The following is a 22254-nucleotide window of genomic DNA, read 5'->3' as shown; positions in this document are numbered from 1 at the left end:
CATTGAAGACAAAAATGCTTCTACATGGGGTTAAGAGAATTAGGTGTGTTTTCAATGTGAAAATACATTATAAATTGTAAAATGATATGCAAAATCTATTAATTTCTTGCTTTTCACACTTCAATATTTGTGCTCTAGGTAAGTGAAGATAATTGCTAAAAAAATTAAATCAAATTTTTTGAAAAATAAAATGCTTCCAACTATCAAATATGTTTCAAATTGAAGCCAAGAAAGGCACATGCTACTGCTGAAAATATTTGTCTTTTAATGAGTCTCAGATAACTTAGCATCTGACTGGCTTGGGAAAGATGAAGACAGCCTCCCTGGTGCAGGCTGGCAGTTATTTTATTGTGTGGCTGCTGCTTTAGTGGGGACTTTCAGAACAAACACTTTACGTTAGCATTAGGAACTATAAAATTCCTTTGCTCAGAAGTTTCCTTTGATTTCGCGGTCATTGATTTAGTAGGCAGGCTGATGGAAAAGCTGTGATTCTATGCTACTGATTGCATAACTACTGCCATGAACAATAAATGCAGTACCTTTTCCTTACTCTTGCAGATAGATCCTTCATTGGATTCATAAACCTGCCAAAAGTTAGACAGATCCCTGAACTGAATCATGCTATGGGTGAATAGCTATTAGTTTTGCAAGCTGAATAGTTTAAAGTTCAGCTTTCTCCAACTTAATTTACAGTCTCATTTGTATACCATTGAGGATATGAGGAATTTAGAATTGCTGGAACTGCAAATTCTATAATAACTTGGGAATTTCTGTAATTTAAATCTCAATGATTTTGTTTTCCTCCTCTCTGCCAAAATCCAATTATCTTATTTTTCCAACTCAGGTTTAATTCTTCTATTTAAATGAAACTTAAAACTTAAACAGATATATTTGCCTTATGTTGGTTTGAATTTTCATGGAAAGATCATTTCTATTTCTGTTCGTATATGAATATATATGTTTGTGTACATCAAATTATAGGTTTTTAAAAATACAGTTAAAATCTAAACTTTTCTTGCTCTGGAAACTAAAATTCTAAAATTTAATCAGTGAATAAATTAGACACAGTAGCAGATGAAAGTATACTTAGTCTCAGTTGTACTTTTCTTAGGTATACTAACTTGAGTATCCAAGCCAATGCAATGAACAAACTATCATTTTAATAGATCATTTATACATGTTTTCAGCCTCAATATACTATAACTCTAGTTTTGGAGACAAAGTAAATGTATCTATCAACTGGATAGATGTTAGCTAAACCTGTTGTGGTAATCATTTTACAAAAATGTAAATCAAAATATTGTACTATATACCTTAAGCTTGTAAAGTGAAATATTTATATTATTTCTCACCAAAGCTGTAAAAAAGAAGAAATCTGTTGGCTGTAATGAGAGTTGAGATAGGGATTGACTCCCATGAGTGTGATGGGATTTGAGCTAATTTTTAAAGAATTTGAATACATGGAAGAGAATGGCTTAACCATTCTCTTGGACATACAAAGTAAGAATTGTATGTAAACATGTTGAGAAGATATGCCAGGGGACAGTTGTATCTGCTTTGCAAGTGAAGGCTGCAGCTCTGCATCTTACTTGAAACTCACACACACATTGTAGAATTAATAAAACCAGGTGACTGATATGAATACTGATGTGATGGTTAAGAACATTGGTTCTGGTTCAGAGGGCCTGAATTTGTGTCCCAGCTTTTCTTAGTAGCTCTGTGACTGGGGACAAATAACCCATCTGCATTAAGGCTCAGTTTTTTCATATGTAAAATGGGGATGATTTCATATGTAAAATAGAGAAGATAAATTACTTGGAATAGAATCTAGCATGTACTTAGAGGTTAGTAAATATTATCACTTGAAAATATTTGTGGAAAATGTATTTATAATTTTTGTTACTTTTGATGTATTGCTAAAGCTTCCAGAATCTGTGTCTTTCATTAATACATTTAGTACTCTGGTTTTGAACATCCATTTATACCAGGTGCTAGAGATGAGGTAGGTTATGTAATGGACATCTATTTTTTTATATTTTAAATAATCATTATTTGTTGATTTTAAAGTAAATAATCTTCAGTTAATGGAAATATCTATTATTTTAAGGGTTAGTCATTATTCTTTCTTTTTTAGTGACACTGTATGTATCGTAACCTTTATGAGATTATAGTATGACTATATATATATTTTTAAAGACTTTTTTTAAAGATTTATTTATTTGTACAAGAACTGGGGTACACTCCAGAGGCGTGGGAGGGTGAAAGGATTCACCAGAGACAGAGCAGGGAGAACAGGCAGACGGACCGAAAGTACTGCTGAGCGGAGCAGCTGGTGATACAGGCGAGGTCTGCCTCACCATGTGGGTTTCCCCCTGGCCAGCCAGGAATCAAACCCGTGCTGCAGAGGCTGTGGACAGCTCCATAGCACTAAGCTCAACCCGGGGAGGCCCAGTATGACTATATTCTGGTGTATCATGTTCCATGTGTTTGTACTAGTAATAGAACAAGTCTAACAAATGTGATCAAGCTCATTTTTGCAAAATAAGCCTTTTTTGTTTAAATAATAAAAGTCTGACATACATAAGCAATGCACTATGGTGGAGAATTATGGGTGCCTTGGTGGTGGTGTGGTGTGGCAATGTACACCTGAAGAGGGAGAACCAATACCCCTAAACCAATGTTGCCTCAATAAAAATAAAAGAAAGAAATGTTGTGTAGATTTCTATGAATGCAATTAATTTTGGTTATTTCATTTTTTTTAGTATTCAAATGCTTTTTCAGTAAATGAAAGTCATTGCAGAAATTCCAGGGTGAAAGGTACTAATATTATTTGATACCTATGTAAATTGATTTGATGGATTACATGATTAATATTAAAAAGAACTTATTTTCACTTCTCATTGTAGAAAATGCAGTGAGGGTAAATGCTTAGAGGGCAAACAGTTGTTTTAACAGTCAATAATAGAATTAGACACAATCTCAGATGACCCATAATATCAGGCTTCTGTGATCTATTGATCTCCTTTGTAATTGTCTTTTTGGAAGTAAAATGGTTTTGTTAAGTTTTATTTATAAATGTCTTGTTTTTTAGTTTTAATTCTTTTACTTGTGCTTTGACATGAGAGATACTTATATAACTATTCCCTAAATTTTACTTTGTTTCCTTTTAAAATCTAGTAAAGATGTAGATCATACTATTTCTAGAGCTGAAAGTTGATTATCAGTCATCTCTCACAGTTCCTTTATTTTAAGATGAGGAAACCAAGGCTTGTGAAATTATTTTACTTAAGGACATAGGGATTAATACATACTGGAACTAATCTCTTCTCTACTTTCTATGAAGCAGAGACTCTCATACTGTTGATAGTCTGTAATAGGACTTAAACATTTTGAAATGGACTACCATTAATGAGTCACTATTTAATTGAGTGACATTATTTCACTCAATTAAAATGGATTTGTTTTACTGCTAAATTAATCACTAAACAAAACATACCCAACAGCCTGCGTATGCCTTTTACTCCATTATTAGGTCTGGAAAATAATGATGTCTCTAACTCCCTAATTTTAGATGGCAGTTTTTAAAAGAATATTGTGAATATTAGATGTGAACTTTCTCTGTTTAACTAACTCTCTGTCCTCTTAGAAGCACGAATCCCATATGGAGAGACACTATCTAATCTTTTCAGTGCACAGGGCTTCCAAAGACCTTCATTTCATCCTGTATACCCATTTAGTCAAGCTCAACACCTATGAATTCCCAGACACTCTTCTTTTCAAAGCTGACTCATGGTCACCTAATTTCTCTGTTTAATAATCACTTCTCAGTCCATAATCATCTTGCTTGGCCTTTGTCATAAAACTCTGTCTTAATGTGTTTCCTCCCTAAAACTCCTTATTCCCTTGCTTCTGTCACTATTTTCTTCCTATTTTTTTAAATAAACTATTTTGTCCTTACTATTCTTCTTTCAAGCTCATATTCCTTCAAGTTACTTTTTACTGTCACAGACTACATTTTCTAGAGTACAGAGCTGAACATTTTAATCCCTTGCTTATAATTCTTCAAGAATATCTCCCACCTCCATTAAAAATATAAGTCTGTACTTTTGTGTTACACTACAATATCACAATGTTCTGTCTTTCATACATCTTTCCAAAAGTGTTTTCTACTCTTCTTTATCCTACAAGTTCTATTCTTCAGTACCATACAAGTAGAAATAATTCACCAAGTATATCATAATCTTGAGTGTCTTTGTGATTTTTCTTCAATTATTGTTCTAGCTGTCCTCCTCTGGTGAAGTACATTGCTCTTTCAAAACCACACTGTATTATGAATCTGTGACTATTTCATTCATGCTAATCATTCCCATCTATGCATTTCTTCTTCACATAGCACATACTACTGCCCACTCAACATTGCAATGTCCTAGACTGTGAGATTTTCTTGTGTAGGCAGACTTGGATGTCTTCTATTATTTGTAGTTCCTGTCAAATAGCAGATCTATACTATTTATTTTCTTTAAACAAATGAATCAATTTCAAATAAGGTTTAAGCCTGAGTCCACTGCCTCATTTCCTGTCAGCTTTTAAAAACATGACCAGATAATAATGAAACAAGACAACTCACAGAGAGAAATTGTGCATTATGAAGGTAGTTTTCTCTCTATTCATCATTATTTAATCTAGTCTTACCTCTGGACTAATGAGGAGATCAAAGAAGAAATTAAAAAATACTTTGGGTTGAATGAAAAGGAGGGCACCACTATCCAGAATGTATGGGATGCAGCAAAAGCAGTAATAAGAGGAAAATATATAGCAATACAGGCTCACATCAACAAACAGGAAAGAACTCAAAGAAACAACCTAATCTCACATCTCAAAGAGCTAGAAAAAGAACAACAAAAAGCCCTAAATCCAGTAGAAGAAATGAAATAATAAAAATCAAAGCAGAAATTAATTAATTGGAAATTAAAAAAAAATCCAAAAGATCAATGAAACCAAAAGTTGGTTCTTTGAAAAAATAAACAAAATAGACAAACCTCTAGCCAGGCTCACAAAGGAAAAACTGGAGAAAACACATATAAACAGGATTATAAATGAGAGGAGAAATCACAACAGCCTCAGTAGAAATAAAAAGAATAATCAGAGATTACTATGAACACTTACATGCAAACAAATTCAACAACCTAGAAGAGAAGGGCAAATTCCTAGAATGATATAATCATCCAAAGCTGGTCAAAGAAGAAATAGAACAACTAAACAGACCAATTACAAGCAGCAAAATTGAGGCAGTAATCAAAGCACTCCCCAAAAACAAAAACCCATGCCCAGATGGCTTCACAAATGAATTCTACCAAATGTCAGCAGTGAATTAGTGCCTATCCTACACAAACTCTTTCAAAAAATTGAAAAAGAAGGAATATGTTCAACGAAGCCAACATCACACTAATACCAAAACCAAACAAAGACAGTACAAAAAAAGGAAATTACAGGGCAATCTCCCTAATGCACATGATGCAAAAATCCTCAATGAAATTTTAGCTGTCAGAATCCAACAATGTATCCATAAGCTAATTCACCATGACCAAATAGGATTTATTCCAGGGACACAACGATGGTTCAACATCTGAAAACAACCAATGTAATCCAACACATCAACAAAAAGAAATATAAAAACCATATGATAATATCAATAGATGATAAGAAAGCATTCAACAAAGTACAACACCCATTTATGATAAAGGCCCTTGAAATTCTTGGGATATAAGGAACATACCTCAACATCATAAAGGCCATATATGACAAGCCCATAGCCAATATCATTCTCAACGGTAAAAAGCTGAAAGCATTCCCATTAAGATCTGGAACAAGGATGTCCACTCTAACCACTGCTTTTCAATATAATACTGGAAGTCCTAGCCAGAGCAATAAGACAATAGAAAGACATACAAGAAATCCAAATAGGCAAGGAAGAAGTCAAACTATTACTATTTGCAGATGATATGATAATATGCATAGAGAACCCCAAAAACTCCACAGAAAAAACTAATTAAACTAATCAATCAGTTTATTAAAGTGGCAGGATACAAAATCAACACACAGAAATCAGTAGCCTTCCTATACACAGACAATAAATCTGAAGAAGAAATCAAGAACACCATTCCTTTTATTATTGAAACAAAAAAAAATCAAATACTTGGGAATAAACCTAACAAAAGAAGTAAAAGACCTATAGAAAGAAAACTATAAAACACTGTTAAAATAAATAGAAGACTACACAAAGAAATGGAAAGACATCCCCTGCTCATGGATCGGAAGAATTAACATTATCAAAATGGCCATCCTACCAAAAACAATCTACAGATTCAATGCTATTCCAATAAAAATTTCAATGTAATTATTCAAAGAAATAAAAAAAAATATTGATGAAATTCATATGGAGCCACCAAAAACTCTGAATAGCCAAAACCCTCCTGGAAAAAAAAAAAAAAAAGAGAAGGGAATGGAGGCATCACACTCCCAGACTTCAAACTATACTACAAAGCCATAATAATCAAAACTGCATGGTATTGGAACAAGAACAGACACAACAACCAAAAGAACTGAATCAAAAACCCAAAAATAAACCCACAGATTTATGGTCAACTAATCTTTGACAAAGGAACAAAGAATATGCACTGGAGCAAAGAAAGTTTGTTCAATAAATGGTGCTAGGAAGACTGGGTTGCTACATGCAAAATAATGAAACTTGACTACTACCTCACACCATGCACAAAAACCAACTCAAAATGGATTAAAGAACTAGACATAAGACCTGAAACCATAAAATACATAGAAGGAAATACAGGCGAAACACTACATGACATGCACATCAAAGACATCTTTACAGACACATCACCCAAAGCAGTGATAGTGAAGGCAAAGATAAACAGCTGGGACTACATCAAATTAAAGAGCTTCTGCACAGCAAAAGAGACAATAACCAAAACAAAGAGAAACCCCACTGACTGGGAGAAAAATTTTGCACCCAACGGTAATGATAAAGGACTGATCACAAAAATCTACAAAGAGCTGATGAGACTCAACAAAAACAAAGAAAATAATCCAGTCAAAAAATGGGCAGAAGAGCTAAAAAGAAATTTCTCCAAAGAGGAAATGCAAATGGCCAACAGGCATTTGAAAAAATGTTCAACATCACTTGTAATCAGGGAAATGCAAATCAAAACTACAATGAGATACCATCTTACACCAGTGAGAATGGCACATATTAAAAAAAAGAACTAGCAACAACAAATGTTGGCAAGGATATGGAGAAAAAGGAACTCTCCTGCACTGCTGGTGGGAGTGCAAACTGGACCAACCACTATGGAAAACTGTGTGGAGATTCCTCAGCCTACTAAAGACAGAGCTTCCATATGATCCAGCAATTCCACTCCTAGGTATTTACCCAAATGACACAGAAACATTAATTCAAAAGGGCTCCTGCACGCCTATGTTTATAGCAGCACTATTTACAATAGCTAAGCTTTGGAAACAGCCCAAATGCCCAAAAATAGATGACTGGATCAAGAAGATGTGGTACATATACACAATGGAATATTACTCAGCATTTAAAAAAGATAAACTCATGCAATTTTCAACAACATGAATGGCTCTGGAAGGGATCATGCTCAGCGAAATAAGTCAGAAAGAAAAAGAAAAATACCAGATGGTCTCACTCATAGCAGGAATCTAGAAAACCTAAATAAGGGACCAGGAAAAAGAATAACTATAATAAAGAAAAAATCAAAATCAACAAGCAGCTATAAACCAGAGACACACTATGTGGGGAGGTTGGGAGAGGAGGGATTGGGGTCAAAATAAGGGGGTTACAATTGTATGGGGAATATAAAAAAATAAATCTTAAAAAAAATAAAATGCATATATGAAAAAAATAATATAGTCTTAGACTTAATATGCTTAACAAATGATATGTAGGAAAAGATAAAAAAGAAAATAATAATACTATCTCAAATCATCTGTAATAACTCCCTAATGGTAGAAAGATAAATCTGTGTAAACTTTGCATTCAGTGATTGAAGTCTGTACTTAAAACATTTTTTTGATCTACATACCCATAATATATACACCATTTTTCTAAAACACTTTTAGTAGAACAATATTAAACTCTAATCTGGAATGGTTGTCGTTGGGACAATGACCCATTAGTAGCAACAATCTGTAAAGTAGAGGTAAAATCAAAAGACTTTTTGCGTCCCAGACAGTGTTAATTAACTTTATGTTAAAAGAGAGATAAGTATTGCTTCTTTTCCATTAATTACTGAGGAGAATGCTCTACATTGCATTCATGGTTGGATAATAATTTGTCAGTATTTGTTATTTTCCATAATCATCCGTGAATGGATTGGCATCTAAAGGATATAGCATTTATGCCATTTCATCATTGTTATTTCTTCATCTTATGATTTTCCCTTTCGTGATGGTTGCCATGTTTACCTTGTCAGATTTATCTTGACCTCAGGCCCAGATCCTTGAGGACTGTCTCTCCCCAGAGGAGTTTTTATGATTTCTTGGTATTAAGAAAATTAAGGCACAAATAGCTTTAAAGCAGAGTATATAAGATCATGGTTGTTCAGTTGTATCTTTGATAGGAAGGAAGTTGAAAGAGGGCTTTTTGGTGGTGAGGTGAAGAAGTAAGATGAAGAAGTAAGTAATATAAAATGGGATTGTAGGGCCTTCCTGGTGGCACAAGGGGTTAAGCACCGCACTATGAAGCAATCTGCAGACCTCTCCTGTCTCGCCCACTGATCCCCTCAGCAGTGTATTTCAGTCACTCTGCCTGTTCTGTTCCCCACTCTGTCTCTGGTGAATCCGCTCACCCCCTCATGTATGGCCTGCATTCCAGCTCATGTATGCATAAATAAATAAATCTTAAAAAAAATAAAATGGGATTGTAACTCAGTAAATCATTTAATGAGGACCTACCACACGTGAGACTTCCAGGCACAGCTCACTACATCATCTTATCTTCACAACAACACTGTGAGATTGGAGAAATTGTCCCTGATTTTATAAATAAGAACATAATCTCAGAGAGTTCAAGTCAATTGCTTAATTTACCACAGTTCATGTGGGACAGAGATGGGCTCTCATCTTAGAATTTTCTGAATCTAGTTTCTGAGATCTTTCCATTATAAATATGTTGCATTGACTATAGTTTATTCTAGGTATCTGTAAATGTTCATCACTAACATGAGAAGTATTACAGCTACTGTCTTCTGGCAAGCATGCAATAATTTAATATTTTAAATATTTATTATGTATGATTACAGTCATATCAGGAATAAAAATAGCAAATAATTATTTTTCACTGATAGAAACACAAGATCAGAAGAATCAAATTACTTACTAGGTATTCTATAGTGATTCATAGGGCTTGTATTGGTAGCTAAAGATCAGTGATACAAAGTTTTGTTTTCCTGGGCCTCCCCGGTAATGCAGCGGTGGAGTGCTGGTTTGCGAAGCTGCCCGCAGCCTCTGCAGCACCAGTTCGATTCCCGGCCACCAGGCGAGGGTCCCACATGGCGCGCAGACCTCTCCTGCCGCCCGCTGCTCCCCTCAGCAGTGTACTTCGTCAGTCTGCCTGCTGTACTCTCCCCTCTGGCTCTGGTGAATTCTCTCACCCTCCCGTGCTTCTGACTGTACCCAGTGCTTGTATAAATAAATAAATTATTTAATTAAAAAAAAAAAAAACAAAGTTTTGTTTTCCTTAGGAATTAACCATTTTCTTCCACCTGCCTCATAAAATTTTTTTATCTTACAAGAGCACGTTTCAGATTTGCCTTCTCTGTGACTCTCCACCTGGTTCTCCTAAGCAGACTTGTATAATCTTCTCTATGCTTCTGCTAAACCTCCTAAGTACCTTTGTTATAGACTGGTTGTTTTATTACATTGGCCGGCATTGAACATACTCTAATATTCTATTCAGACTGTACAGTCCTTGACGGTGGAAATCAAGCCTGTTCATTTCTGTGTCCTCCATGGCTATACAGAATATGACCCTTAGTAGTGCTCAATAAATGGGTGTTAGACAAAAGAATGAATAAACAAATGTCTGATTACGTGAGTACATAATTCTTGGTACATACATGAATAGCTTGGTGCTGAGATTGTTACTTGTATGTGTTTTAGCATGTCTCTAATGTATAAATTACTTTTTGTTAAAAACAAGACAAAAAAATCCTTCAATTTAGAGACAACTAGTTGAGGCACTATAGTGAAACAAACTGCAGGCCAAATTCAGATTACTGGAATTCTAGTCTTAATTATGCCACTAACTAGGTGAGTGGCAGGTCAAGCTTTATAGAGCCCTATCTTTTATCTGTCAAACTAGGGAGTCACGTATCTAAACATTGCAAAGACAGTATGTAAATAAATGAAGTTTGAGAAACCCTGCTTTTAGGCGTTTTATGGGGGGGCATTATAAGCAATAATATTGTGGTTTTCAGATTTTCCTTTTTAAGTGTTAGAACCTCTTATCAAAATCTTACGTAGAACTGCAGGTAAAATAGGTAAAAATTGAGATGTAGTCGTTGAAATGTGCTAGTGCCTGCTCTTTCAGTTTTCAGACTCTCTATTTCATATGTAATAGGTATTTTTCAAATTCATGAGTGAGCAATTCTTAGGACATCTTAAAAAATGAACAAGGAAACGATAGTTCCTGAGTATAAAAGACCAATCAAAAATATATCCCTGTGTTCTTTGATGCTTATCAAAGTAATAACACACAGTGTCCTAGTGTAACCAATGAGTTCAGCCTTCTGCTTTTGAGACTTCTTCTTCTTCTTTTTAAAATGTGTTCCACCTAGGTCTGGATTCCCAAGTTTTAGTAGGGCTGGGACCTACTGTTTGGTCCAATTGGGTGTCTGCTTTTAAAATGGCAAAGTTATATTTAATTAATTTATGTAATCCAGCAAATGTCATGTTGTTAATTCATTTGAGATCCTGGGAAAATTTCTTACATTTTGGGGATCTTCTTCATTAGAAGTTTGTAATGATACAATGTTTATATTTCTGGATTTTGCATGTTTATTTGCCTAAAACATTAATGAACACTTGAACTTCGTCATTTCCATTTTCTTTCCAAGAAAGGAAAATTTTAAATTGATGATGAGTGTTTGGGCTCTTTGGGCCTAAAAGGAAAACTGACCTTATTTCTATCTCCCACATGTCTGAAAAGCAATATACAGTTTTCAGGAGTCTAGAGACATAACACTTATGAATGACTATCAAGTGTCTTCTGTATTAACTTAAAATAATTTTAGATATTAAAGCAAAGACCTAATTTAGAAGATTAGATCTTCTTGCTCAAGAATGAGAAAGAAAAGAGAAATTATTGTGCCTTTTAAATTATATTTTAAATCTATAGTTTTGTACATGTAATCTAAGTTTTCCAATTTAATGTAAATTTGTATGCAGTGACATAAAAGGGTAACTTTTCATATGTTCCATATGTTCTGCAAACAGCAGTATCTTATCTCTTTTGTTTCATTATTTAAAAAAATGTTCCTGTTTTGAAATCCCATTTTTATCTCCAATTATCTGCATTTGGGCTTAAGCCATCCTCATTTATTGCTTGTTCTTGGATGAATGTTTGTTGCTTCTAGGAGACGATGGAGGATAATGATTAATTGTGTGAGCTCTAGAGCCATAGTGCCTGAGTGTGAATCCTGTGTCTGTTCTTTCCTAGATGAATGAGATTGAATGAGTCATTACCATGTCTATGCTTCATAATTCTCATCTGTAAAATGGAATCAGAAATAGTTGTGAGAATTACCTGAAATACTAGATGTAGACAATATAGAATAGTGCTCAATAAAAACTATTAATATCCTTGGCACAAAGGTAGGAATTTATCAATATATTCTGTCAATATTGGTTATTTGAGGGGCAATATTTATAGTTTCCCAGACAGTCTAGTCCTAGTTCTTGTCCCTGTCTACCAGCTACTTTTAGATGATCACATTTTCACTGTGTCCAGGAAGAGGTGTAAAGCATATCTATTTTATTCCTACAAATAATTTTTTGGCAAATATTTATTGTTTGGAACAGGGAATACAGTGACTAGAAATAGTAATTGTGAGCTTCTGGGAGGTACAAATACATTCTCTTTTTTATTAAAAATATTTTTGTATTGCAGTAACATTGGTTTACATTTCATTTGATTTAGAGGTGTAGGATCACCCCCTTTCGGGTATATGTTACCACATCACATCCACCACCAAGTAACCTGTAGTCCTCCATCATAGTCCATTGTGCCCCCTTCACACTTTGCATTCCCTCCTCCCTCCCCTTCTGCTAGCCTTAGTTCTGCAGTCAGATTTCTAGGAAAACTATGCATTCTTAAAAAAAAAAGTATTGTGAATAAGAAACAAGTAATGATGTGATTAGCCCTTGCAAGGGAAGTCAGTAAGACTTTTCTGAAGAAATAACATTTAGCTGCAGGCTGAGGAATGAGTTAGCCAGGCAAAAGTGAGGAAGTATTACAATGCAGGAAATGTTTTGAGGCAAGACAGGCAGTTGGATAAATCCTAAATCCATTTTGGCTAAAGTTAAATGAGTTAAAGGGAACAGCGATGTGTGATACAGTGGGGAAGCAAGTGGAGGCCAAACTCGGAAGGTGAGGTTAAAAGGGCAAAAAGGGACCATATCTGTAAGGACTTGTCATGTTAAGGGTTTTAGATTTTCCTAATTGTAACAGGATGCCATGAAAAATGTCAAGTAGGGAGATAATACATGAAATTTTGCATTTTTGAAAGATCACTCTGGACAATAGATGTAATAAAGTAGAAGGGCTTTGTGGTTTTTTTTTTCCTTAGTTACAGAAACTGTAAATGGACTGTACCCTCCTCTGTTAAGCTTTCCTTTATAATTTTAGCCAATAGAAGTTGTCTTTACTCATTTGCTCATCTAATGAGCCTATTGTCTATTCCTGTCATAGCAGTTATTACCCTGTGTTGCGGGCCTGACACGTGCTAAAGATGCATTAATTATTGCAGAATGAGTAATTATTGATTCATTCCTCCTAAGACCAGACAGTGGGTATTTTAAGGTCCAGAATTATGTCATATGGTCTTCTAGCAGCATCTAGCAAGTCTGTGTCTCCTGTTCCCAGTAGCTTTGTTGCTGTTAAGTAACCAAAGAAGAGTAGTCAATGTCCATGAAGGATGGGAATAGGAATTTTGGATAATGAATAAAATCACATTTTTTATACCCTCCCTGAAAGTTGGTAATATTAATTGGGATCCTAGAAACCTGCAATAGGTTTATCAAAGTTTCTAAATATCTCAGAGGGTGGAGTTAAAATATCTCAATTTGAACACGAGCAGATACCCAGGAAACACTTCAGTGAATTAAGTATTCACTTCAGATATGCTTAGCCCTTTATATCTGTTTGTAGGTCTTCTGTGGTTCATTTTCGGAGATAGTAAAAATCCCCAACTCTTCCAGATCTGTTCTTCACTTTGGTACAATACCTGAGATGGAAACCATCAGGTACTGAAAAAGCTTGAAATATAAAATTGTTCATTGATTTGAATATAAGGCTTTTTTTTTTATATACACATATATATAGTCATGTATTTAAATACGTACATTTTTAAGTATGTACAATCAATATCATGCTATAGATCTCAATGTATACTTTTTTTTTAATTAATAAATTTTATTTTTATATTCCCCATACAATTGCAATCCCCCCATTCTGACCCCAATCCCTCCCCTCCCGCCCCCCACCCCCAAAAAGTGTCTCTGGTTCATAGTTTTTGTTGATTTTGATTTTCACTTTCTTATAGTTATTCATTTTCCTGGTCCCTTATTTAAGTTTTCTAGATCCCTGCTATGAGTGAGACCATCCGGTATTTTTTTTCTTTTTTTTTTGGCTTATTTCACTGAGCATGATCCCTTCCAGCGTCATCCATGTTGCTGCAAATTGCATGTGTTTATCTTTTTTGAATGCTGAGTAATATTCCATGGTATATATGTACCACATCTTCTTGATCCAGTCATCTATTTTTGGGCATTTGGGCTGTTTCCAAAGCTTAGCTATTGTAAACAGTGCTGCTATAAACATAGGGGTGCAGGTGTTCTTTGGAATTGATGTTTCTGTGTTCTTTGGGTAAATACCTAGGAGTGAAATTGCTGGATCCTGTGGAAGCTCTATGTTTAGTAGGTCCAGAAATCTCCATACTGCTCTCCATAGTGGTTGGACCAGTTTGCACTCCCACCAACAGTGCAGAAGAGTTCCTTTTTCTCCACAACCTCGCCAACATTTGTTGTTGCTAGTTTTTTTAATATGTGCCATTCTCACTGGTGTAAGATGGTATCTCATGGTAGTTTTGATTTGCATTTCCCTGATTGCAAGTGATGTTGAACATTTTTTCATATGCCTGTTGGCCATTCGCATTTCCTCTTCAGGGAAGTTTCTTTTTAGTTCCTCTGTCCATTTTTTGACTGGATTATTTTCTTTGTTGTTGTTGAGTCTCATCAGCTCTTTGCAGATTTTTGTGATCAGTCCTTTATCATTAGTGTTGGGTGCAAAAATTTTCTCCCAGTTGGTGGGGTTTCTCTTTGTTTTTGTTATTGTCTCTTTTGCTGTGCAGAAGCTCTTTAATTTGATGTAGTCCCAGCTGTTGATCTTTGCCTTCACTATCACTGCTTTGGGTGATGTGTCTGTAAAGATGTCTTTGATATGCAAATCACGTAGTGTTTCGCCTATATTTCCTTCTATGTATTTTATGGTTTCAGGTCTTATGTCTAGTTCTTTAATCCATTTTGAGTTGATTTTTGTATATGGTGTGAGGTAGTGGTCAAGCTTCATTCTTTTGCATGTAGCGACCCAGTTTTCCCAGCACCATTTATTGAACAAACTTTCTTTGCTCCAATGCATAGTCTTTGCTCCTTTGTCAAAGATTAGTTGACCATAAATCTGTGGGTTTATTTCTGGATTTTCTATTCGATTCCATTGGTCTGTGTGTCTGTTCTTGTTCCAATACCATGCAGTTTTGATGATTATGGCTTTGTAGTAGAGTTTGAAGTCTGGGAGTGTGATGCCTCCATTCCCTTCTTTTTTTTTCAGGAGAGCTTTGGCTATTCGGGGTTTTTTGTGATTCCATATGAATTTCATCAATAATTGTTCTATTTCTTTGAAGAATGCCATTGAGATTTTGATTGGAATAGCATTGAATCTGTATATTGCTTTTGGTAGGATGGCCATTTTAATAATGTTTATTCTCCCAATCCATGAGCAGGGGATGTCTTTCCATTTCTTTGTCTTCTTCTATTTCTTTTAACAGTGTTTTATAGTTTTCTTTGTATAGGTCCTTTACTCTTTTGTTAGATTTATTCCCAATATTTGATTTTTTTTGTTTCAATAATAAAGGGATGGTTTTTTTGATTTCTTCTTCTTCCGATTTATTGTTTGTATATAGGAAGGCTACTGACTTTTGCGTGTTGATTTTGTATCCTGCCACTTTACTGAACTGATTGATGAGTTGAATTAGTTTTTCTGTGGCGTTTTTGGGGTTCTCTATGTATATTATCATATCATCTGCAAAGAGTGATAGTTTGACTTCTTCTTTTCCTATTTGGATTCCTTGGATGTCTTTCTCTTGTCTTATTGCTCTGGCTAGGACTTCCAGTATTATATTGAAAAGCAGTGGTGAGAGTGGACATCCTTGTCTTGTTCCAGATCTTAATGGAATTGCTTTCAGCTTTTCACCATTGAGAATGATACTGGCTGTTGGCTTGTCATATACGGCCTTTATGATGTTGAGGTACGTTCCTTGTATCCCAAGAATTTCAAGGGCTTTTATCATGAATGGGTGTTGCACTTTGTCGAAAGCTTTCTCAGCATCTATTGATATTATCATATGGTTTTTATATTTCTTTTTGTTGATGTGTTGGATAACATTGATTGATTTTCGGATGTTAAACCATCCTTGTGTCCCTGGAATGAATCCTACTTGGTCGTGGTGAATTACCTTATGGATACACTGTTGGATTCTGATAGCTAAAATTTTATTGAGGATTTTTGCATCAGTGTTCATTAGGGAGATTGGCCTATAGTTTTCTTTTTTTGTGTTGTCCTTGTTTGGTTTTGGTATTAGTGTAATGTTGGCTTCATAGAACGTGTTAGGTATTATACCTTCCTTCTCAATTTTTTGGAAGAGTTTGTGAAGGATAGGTACCAATTCGTCTCTGAATGTTTGGTAGAATTCATTTGTAAATCCATCAGGTCCTGGGCTTTTGTTTTTGGGGAGGTTTTTGATTACCATTTCAATTTCGCTAATTGTAATTGGTCTGTTTAGGTGTTCTATTTCTTCTTTATCTAGCTTTGGGTGATTGTAGAGTTGTAGGAATTTGTCCATCTCCTCTAGATTGTTAAACTTGTTTCCATATAACTGTTCATAGTAGTTATTAATAATTCTTTTGATTTCTGCTGTGTCCGTTATGATTTCTCCTCTTTCATTTATTATCCTATTTATTTGTGCTTTCTCCCTTTTTGCCCTTGTGAGCCTGGCAAGGGGTTTATCTATTTTATTTATTTTTTCGAAGAACCAGCTCTTGGTTTCATTGATCTTTTGGATTGTTTTTTTAGTTTCGATTTCATTTATTTCTGCTTTGGTTTTTATTATTTCTTTTCTTCTACTGGTTTTGGGGCTTTTTTGTTGTTCTTTTTCTAGATCTTTGAGTTTCGAGATTAGGTTGTTTCTTTGAGTTCTTTCTTGTTTCTTGATGTGAGCATCTATTGCTATATATTTTCCTCTTATTACTGCTTTTGCTGCATCCCATACATTTAGGAAATTGGTGTCCTCCTTGTCATTCAATTCAAAGAATTTTTTAATTTCTTCTTTGATCTCCTCATTAGTCCAGTGGACTTCCAGTAGTGTGGGTTTCAATCTCCACGAGGTAGGAGAATACCTTGCCTTCTTTTTATGGTTTATTTCTAGTTTGATGCCTTCATGGTCAGAAAAGATGGTTGGTATGATTTCAATCTTGGTGTATCTGTTGATGTTTGTCTTGTGCCCCAGTATATGATCGATCCTAGAGAATGATCCGTGTGCGCTTGAGAAAAATGTATACTCAGATTTTTTTGGGTTTAGTGTTCTATATATGTCTGTTAAGCCTAAGCACTCTAGATCCTTATTTAGAGCTTTAGTGTCTTTACTTATTTTTTGTCTTGTTGATCTATCCATTGTTGATAGTGGTGTGTTGAAGTCTCCCACTACGTATGTGTTTTCTCTGATGTCTGTTTTCAGAGATGCCAATAGTTGTCTGATATATTTTGGTGCTCCTTCGTTTGGTGAATATATGTTAATGAGTGTTATTTCTTCTTGAAGTATTATCCCCTTGATCATAATGTAATGACCACTGGGGTCTCTTTTTATCTTTTTAAGTTTGAAATCTGTTTTATCTGATATGAGTATAGCTGTTCCTGCCTTCTTTTTTGGTCCATTTGCTTGTAGAATTGTTTTCCATCCTTTAACTTTGAGTCTATTTTTATCTTTTGCAGCTAAATGTGTTTCCTGGAGACAGCAAAAGGTTGGGTTTTGTTTCTTAATCCAGCCTGCAACTCTGTGTCTTTTTATTGGAGAGTTTAGTCCATTTACATTTAGAGTTAGTATTGATATGTTAGCATCTGTATTTGCCATTGTGTTTGTCTTTCCTTTGATTTTATTTATTTATTCTTTTAATAACTTTCTTTGGCCTTCTTTTGTTGTTATTCGTCCCTCTGAGGTTCTGGCTTTAGGATTCCTTGTAGTATTTTTTTGAGTGGGGGTTTAGTCGCAATGAAATTCCGGAGTTTCTGTTTGTCTGGGAAGGTCCATATTCTTTCTTCAAAGAGGAAGGAGAGCTTTGCGGGATAGAGTATTCTTGGTTGGCATCTGTTTTCTTGGAGTCTGTTGACTATGTCCCTCCACTCTCTCCTTGCCCGTAGTGTTTCTTCAGAGAAGTCTGATGTCAGTCTGATTGGTTTCCCTTTGAATGTTATCTGTTTCTTCCCTCTTGTTAGTTTCATTATTTTTTCTTTGTCTTGGATTCTTGGGAGCTTTACTATTATGTGTCTTGCTGTATTTTTCCTTTCGTCATGGAAGTTTGGTGTTCTTCTTGCTTCTTGTATATCAATTTTCAGATCCCTCTTAGCGTTTGGGAAGTTCTCTTCAATTATATCCATGAATATTTTCTCTGTTCCTACATCTCTCTCCTCTCCTTCTGGGATTCCTATAACTCTTATATTTCCTTTCCTCATGGAGTCAGATAGTTCCCGAAGTCTTTCTTCGGTCTTTTTCCTTCGTACTTCTCCTTCCCTTTCTGTTTTAGTTCTTTTTATTTCTGTGTCTTCAAGAGTACTTATTCGTTCTTCCATTTCATCTATTCTGCTTTCACTGCTTTTCCCAGAGTTCTTTAGCATCTCCATTAATTCTTTGATCTCCTGCATTTCTTTTACTTCCCTCTTTAGGGACTCAATTTCATTCTTCTGGTCATTAATTATTTTCCCCTTATCATTGTTTTCCTTATGACTTCTGTCAGTTTTTTAATCACAGCAATTTTAAATTCTCTATCTGGAAGGCTCAGAAGTTCTTCCAAGTTACTGTCGTTGCAATCTGGTAGATGGTTTTCTTTTTGTGGTGTGCTATTTTGCTGAGGAGTTGCTGGGTTGCATGTTGTTTTTCTACTCCCTACTGCCTGTTTTCTAATTTGCCGTATTCCTTGTGACACTGTGTTGCTGGTACTGGCCGGCATCTTGGGCGACCTTCCCAGCTCACCACTGGCTCCTCTGGGGAACTTCTGCTGGGTTCACAAGTCTCCAGCAAAGACAGGTCCCTGCTCTGTCTCCTCGGTGAGCCTTCTGCTGGGTTCACACAGTCTCCAGCAAGAAGGGTCCCTGCTGCAAAATGCCAGAGCCAGGGACGCGCTCCTCTGCACGCCCGGTCTGCCCCAGCGGTGGGTGCTGCTCCCCTCTGGGCTGGAACTGCAGGCTAGAAGGTGCCCGGTGTGGGCAAGCCTCCCAGCTTAACCTCTGTCTCCTTGGTGAGCCTTCTGCTGGGTTCACACAGTCTCCAGCAAGAAGGGTCCCTGCTGCAAAATGCCGGTGCCGGCGACGTGCTCCCCTGCACGCCCGGTCTGCCCCAGCGGTGGGTGCTGCTCCCCTCTGGGCTAGAACTGCAGGCTAGAAGGCGCCCAGCATGGGCAAGCCTCCCAGCTTACCTCTGTCTCCTTGGTGAGCCTTCTGCTGGTGCACACAGTCTCCAGCAAGAAAGGTCCCTGCTGCAAAATGGCGATGCGGGAACGAGCTCCCCTGCACGCCCAGTCTGCCCCAGCGGTGGGTGCTGCTCCCCTCTGGGCTGGAACTGCAGGCTAGAAGGCGCCCAGCATGGGCAAGCCTCCCAGCTTACCTCTGTCTCCTTGGTGAGCCTTCTGCTGGGTTCACACAGTCTCCAGCAAGAAAGGTCCCTGCTGCAAAATGGCGATGCGGAAACGAGCTCCCCTGCACGCCCAGTCTGCCCCAGCGGTGGGTGCTGCTCCCCTCTGGGCTGGAACTGCAGGCTAGAAGGTGCCCGGTGTGGGCAAGCCTCCCAGCTTAACCTCTGTCTCCTTGGTGAGCCTTCTGCTGGGTTCACACAGTCTCCAGCAAGAAGGGTCCCTGCTGCAAAATGCCGGTGCCGGCGACGCGCTCCCCTGCACGCCCGGTCTGCCCCAGCGGTGGGTGCTGCTCCCCTCTGGGCTGGAACTGCAGGCTAGAAGGCGCCCAGCATGGGCAAGCCTCCCAGCTTACCTCTGTCTCCTTGGTGAGCCTTCTGCTGGGTTCACACAGTCTCCAGCAAGAAAGGTCCCTGCTGCAAAATGGCGATGCAGGAACGAGCTCCCCTGCACGCCCAGTCTTGAATATAAGGCTTTAAATATAGCATTTGAATATAGGATTTCTTTGTTCTTTCCCCCTTATTTAAAATGGAACCAAAAATGACTAAAAAAAAGACCAATTTTATACTGTCTTATGAAGGATTCATCAGCAGCATCAATTAATTTTTTTAGACTAGGAAAAGTAACTCATCTCTCTAAACTTTTCCATTTAGAAATTATTTATTGGAGTGAACCTTACCAATAAAACCAGTAGGGTATCATTTATACAGTAAAAACATGGGAATAATTTGTCACTTTTTCTCTATACTGTTATCATCAGAAAGTAACATTCATCCAACACAATGGTCTATTAAGAATATTTTCTTTCTTGTAAACATGTATATTGATTTCAACTTTGTATCTTATTAGTAATTTACAGAGAACACATTTTATATTAGAAATTAGTTTTAGATTGTTGTTCAGAAGATAAGTTTTACTCAGAGCAGCATTTTGCTTAGCTACTTTGCAGTCTGATGACTATTAAAAAAATACTATTATCTCATTTTTATTTATCATTCTCCTGGGCTAAGCTAATGGTTTAAGTTCATATTAATTCCTAATACTGTTCAGTTTTCAGTTTTTTTAATATTTTATTTTATATAATTCTTACATCATTTTTCATTTTTGCACAATGTATGCATTTTCATTTTGGTTATATTCTTAATACAATTGCACCCCCCTTATTTTGACCCTAACCTTCCTCTCCCCGCTCCCTCCCCCCATAGTGTGTCTCTGGTTTATAGATGCTTGTTGATTTTGATTTTTACTTTGTATTAGTCTTTTTCCTGGTCCCTTATTTAGGTTTTCTAAATTCCTGCTATGAGTGAGACCATCCAGTATTTTTCTTTTTCTTTCTGACTTATTTTGCTGAGCATGATCCCTTCCAGATCCATCCATGTTGCTGCAAACTGCATGTGTTTATCTTTTTTGATTGCTGAGTAATACTCTATTGTGTATATGTACCACCTCTTCTTGATTCAGTCATCTATTTTTGAGCATTTGGGTTGTTTCCATAGCTTAGCTATTGTAAATAGTGCTGCTAAAAATATAGGGGTGCAGGTGCCCTTTGGAATTAATGTTTCTGTGTCATTTGGGTAAATACCTAGGAGTGGAATTGCTGGATCATATGGAAGCTCTGTCTTTAGTAGGTTGAGGAATCTCCATACAGTTTTCCATAGTGGTTGGTCCAGTTTGCACTCCCACCAGCAGTGCAGGAGAGTTCCTTTTTCTCCATATCCTTGCCAACATTTGTTGTTGCTAGTTTTTTTAACATGTGCCATTCTCACTGGTGTAAGATGGTATCTCATTGTAGTTTTGATTTGCATTTCCCTGATTACAAGTGATGTTGAACATTTTTTCAAATGCCTGTTGGACATTTGCATTTCCTCTTTGGAGAAGTTTCTTTTTAGCTCTTCTGCCCAATTTTTGACTGGATTATTTTCTGTTTTTGTTGAGTCTCATCAGCTCTTTAATACTGTTTAGTTTTAATCTCAAAAGTCCTTGATACTTATTGCCTAATAAAACAAACTGATTTTCTTTCCAAGAAATGCGTATAACTAAAGTTTGAGTATTTATAGTCTTTAAGTAGTTTTACATAATGAATGTCTTTTCATATTACATACATGTTTTTCCCCCCAAATTGCATGCTCTCCATTATTTGCATCCTATTTTAACAGTTTTTAGGTCAAATCCAAGAGCAACTATAATTGGGTGCTTTAGTCTCTATTTTCTGAAAGTGAGATGAACCCAGATAGAAATGCAGGAGGAGCTTAATACTTTATGAATTGAATTCTGGATATGTTTATCCATTTGTTGTCTACAGACTTGGCTTTTATAGCTTGTGTTTATGTTTACTAGATTCCTGAAATTTCATTAGATTAATAAAATTTATGGATAATTATAATCAATCCTTTTATCACCATTTTAATAGTGAGGACACCCAAGGCCCAGATGTAGGTGACTAGCGTAGATAGATGGCTATGAAGCTGTGAATAGCAGTAGCAATTCATGTCTCTCTTTGTGCAACATTTATTCTTCTCATTCATTCTATTTAGATGCTAGTCCAAGCCACGAAACTCTTTTTTTTTTTTTTTTTTTTTTGAGCAGACCTTATGCTGGTTACTTAAAAAAGTTAAGACCTACTTATCTAATGTAGGGTTTCTTAGACATTTGGTATTTTATGAATCAGTAAAGTTTCCAAAGAATTAGAGGACTGACACAGTTGCCAACATTCAATTTTTTTCTCTTGAGGTCATTAAGAAATAAAGGGAACACTGTACCCCATTATGTTGT

At 36.2% G+C, this 22254-nt stretch overlaps 1 protein-coding gene across 7 annotated transcripts in view; it reads left to right on the top strand.

Annotated features, from left to right (window-relative positions):
* The window catches only part of PDE4B (phosphodiesterase 4B), a 582343-nt gene that overhangs the window by 148771 nt on the left and 411318 nt on the right, over window positions 1-22254 (top strand). The window contains exon 1 of one of the 7 annotated variants that reach the window (XM_054691797.1): window positions 13468-13554. The exons of the other annotated variants lie outside the window; for them this stretch is intronic. The gene's annotated coding sequence lies outside the window, so the exon portion shown is untranslated. Of the gene's footprint in view, window positions 1-13467; window positions 13555-22254 lie in introns of those variants that run through there. 7 annotated transcript variants of the gene reach the window in all.

This window comes from Talpa occidentalis, unplaced genomic scaffold, assembly GCF_014898055.3.
Source record: "Talpa occidentalis isolate TD23 unplaced genomic scaffold, MPIMG_talOcc4v2.1 talOcc4.9, whole genome shotgun sequence".
In the NCBI taxonomy this organism is placed as follows: Eukaryota; Metazoa; Chordata; class Mammalia; order Eulipotyphla; family Talpidae; genus Talpa; species Talpa occidentalis.
Note: the sequence above shows the minus strand (reverse complement) of the source record. Positions and strands in the feature narration are given on the sequence as shown.